Genomic DNA, 3,651 nt, shown 5'->3' on the forward strand with positions numbered 1-3,651 from the left:
TCTTTGCTCTGCTTCTGTCCTCATAGGCCAAAGGGCAGGGTCAGCTCAAGATCAACTGAAGACTCACCCTCCTCTTTGCTTGTTCTGTCTAGATAACAGATGTATCCCCTTTGCTTGTTCCGTCTACATAACAGGTATATGCCCTTTGCTTGTTCTGTCTAGATAACAGATGTATCCCCTTTGCTTGTTAAGCCCTATAAAAGTAAGGCTACCCCTGAGTTCAGGGCCCCAATCTTCAGAGCACTCTCTCTGAAATGGTCAAGCAATGTTACCCCTGAGCTAACAGCCTGGACCTTCAGAGTGCTAGCTCTTCTGGGACCGCCGATATAATTAACCTGAGTTCTCCAATTCTCTAAGTGATATTTGGTTTCTCGCCAGTCTGATTTTTCTGCAACAGGAGGACATAAGCATTCAATCTACAGCATTAACTGTATATATAAAAACAACTGTATTCATCTTAACCCTTTCCCACACCAGACTCATTGTTAAAAAACCAACCAAACAAACAAATCAAACCAACCAAACAAAAAAATTACTTCTGGGGTTTTGTTTTTGTTCTGATAGCTTTAAAGAATGTGCCTATAACATTATATCAACCTTAAATTTATCTTAATTTCAGCCTCCTCATCTTTGCTGTTTAGTTTATCAGCATTCTTTATTTTCTGCTAAGAGCTGTCATTCTATTTTTGCTTTGTATGTTGAGGAATGCTGAACTCATTTCAAGATTCATAATTTATCTAATGTCAACTAATATAAAATTAAGAAAATTATTTTTAAAATAAAGCAGAGGAAGAAATGCACTTTCCAGAAAGGATGAAACGTACTTCTGAAACATACCTAAAAATTATTGTACTATTGTACACTTTAATAATTAGTAGTGTGGTGACCATGGAGTGTGTATGTGTGAGTGTCTACAGATTTGTCATGCCAACTTCAAAACCTGAGCTTTCAGATTTTCAAATAAGAGAAATGAAATAAAATTAGAGGCAGATGTATAAAGTTATGCAATGTATTTTTAAATATCTTAAGAATAACTGATATTTTTAACATTTTGACATTACCACTTGTCAATAAGAAAGCAAGAGTTGTTTGTTTTAAGAAACAATAACCAAACCCTTTTCAATTTTGTGCTCTTTTTTTCTCTTCCCTTTCCTTTTCCATTCATCTCTAAATATCTTTTCAGAACAATTTAGTCCTAAAGCCTTATGTAGGGCCAAGAAATGTAGGGCAGGGGAAGTGGAGAAAGGAGAGAAAAAAAGAGGAGTGGAGGGTCAGAGACCTAGGAAGGAGGAAGATGTCTGCTTTGAAAGGCTCTTGGTGCAGAGCCTGAGCAAAGAGAAAAGGAAGCTCATGTGAGGGGTGCTCAGTAAGTGGCGTTGGAAGAGTGTGAGGATGGCATTCTTGCAGGGTGCAGATCTGATGGGGGAGTCGGAGCCCACTCCACACAGGGTAAGGAGGGAATCCACGTGGTGGGAAAGAGGCACAGGCAAGGAAGTCTGAGTGAGCTGAGGAGGGTGTCCACGCACATCCAGTGTGGAGCGTCTGAGACTTAAGTACTATGGTGAATAGGCATCCCCACAGTGGGGCAGCATGACCTTGAGCATCAGAGTCTAAGCAGGGTAACGAAAGCATGCACATGCCAGTGGGAGATGGCCTGGTGTGTGGAGTCACAGCCTGAGAAGCACATTTCTGAGCATCTGAGATGACCCTGTAAAGGGTGGTGAACATCAAAGTGAGTCTCAGCACATTTGGATTTAAAACTGTAGACTGAATATACTAAGAATCAAATTTGCATCCTAGGGTGAAATACATTTTTATGGCTATGATATAAAATTGTTCTAGTTGTGACGTTAATAACTGTTTTCAGCCATTGGATTTTATGAAGCTCTACATTCTACAGTTATCTTAAATCAGAATGAGTCAATGAGAAAGCAAGAGAAATACTTGAAATAGCTATCCAGGTCTCCTTGTTTTCTTAGAGAAACTATGGCCAGTATTCACCAGCGGAGTCTGGGACATCCTCATCAGATCTGAGCACGCCTAAAAATTCTGGAACATCCCACAGACTTCCTCCTGTTTGCCTTTCCTGGTAAGTGATGCACAGCTGTCATTTTTCTGCTTGACAGAATACATTGGAATGCACTTAACCTAACCTCTGAATGAGCACCTTTAGCTGTCCATGGCTTGACAATCCTCTACATTCCACCCACATTTTATACCTCAAATATAAAATTTCAAATCTATAGTACTGGAGTCAGGACCGACTTTCATTTCTTATCTAACTATTGAACAGCATTCCCTGCCCTACCAGCTCCCAAGGAGAGAGTAAGCTTCTGATCGGATCTCTCTTATGACAGAAGACCCAATAATCACCAGATTGCCCATTCTATTTTTGGTTAGAATGTGTTTCTGCTTTGGAACACGACTGTCTCTCTACATTGTTGGCTCATCAGAACTCATTCTATACCTCAGGATCACAAGAAATGAAGTGTAAACCATCTTTCCCATGACAGTCCTTTGGAGGCTTGAAGCAGCACTCCCTGTCCTGCTCAGCCACATCCCTTCCACAACAAGCAGCTCCAGTTCCTGACAACGACTCATTAGATAAAATGGTTTCTGAACCACGCTGCCTCACCTACCTGAATTTGTCTTAATGTCGTCCCATTTTTCAGTGTTCCTCATGACCCGTGTGTGCAGAACTGAAAACGAGACCCGAATAATTTCACCTCCACTCTTTTGATATTGATGTAAACAATTTAGTATTTCTGTTTACGAAAATTAGTTCTATTTACTATCTTTGTGATTTTTCTTTAAATCTAAACATGTTCTAAATGAAAAAATTTATTAAAATTGCTGAATTGATTTTAAATAAAAATACTACTACTGAAATATTTAATTCAACATATTAAGCATGCATACACTTATATACATAAACATTTTTTTATAAAAAAAATAAAATCCCACTATTAAAAACTTACTGGGTAAGTTTAGTAAGTCGTTTAATTTCAGAAAACATTTCCTTACCTAGAATAATAGATCTTGGATTAGATGTTCTCTAACTTTTATAAATTTTTTAATTGAAAAAGCAGGGTATTTTTTGACACATTATTTTTAGTAGAATTTAGAACTTATACCAAAGTATTCCAGATGCTCAGTAATTTAGTACTTCAATATACTTTTCTGACAGTTCCTGTAACATGCCATGAGATGGTGCTATCTTACAAGAAAATATTCAAATGTCCAATTTCACAAAACCTAGCATTAATTATCCTTACGTGTTAGGTTGCATTTATTTTTTCAAAACCTATTAGAGAAAAAATATAGTGAATCAGTCCAACTAATAAAGGAATTAACTTACACTAAAATCTGTTATTTAAATCAGAGGTTGGCAAACTTTCTTAAAAGGTCAAATAGTAGCTATATGAGGATTCGTGAGCCATATTGTCATCTCTATTGAGACAACAAAGCAGCCATAGGCAATTCATGAATAAACAAATGTGGCTATGTGCTAGTAAAATTTTATTTACAAAAAATATGGCTGGCTCATGGGCTGAAGTTTGATGACCACTGATAGAAATCACAGATACGATTGAGCCACCGTTTATGTTGGTTTACAAACTGGCACCTATACATGGAGGACAAGGAGAGACT

Source organism: Pteropus vampyrus, unplaced genomic scaffold, assembly GCF_000151845.1.
Source record: "Pteropus vampyrus isolate Shadow unplaced genomic scaffold, Pvam_2.0 Scaffold152, whole genome shotgun sequence".
In the NCBI taxonomy this organism is placed as follows: domain Eukaryota; kingdom Metazoa; phylum Chordata; class Mammalia; order Chiroptera; family Pteropodidae; genus Pteropus; species Pteropus vampyrus.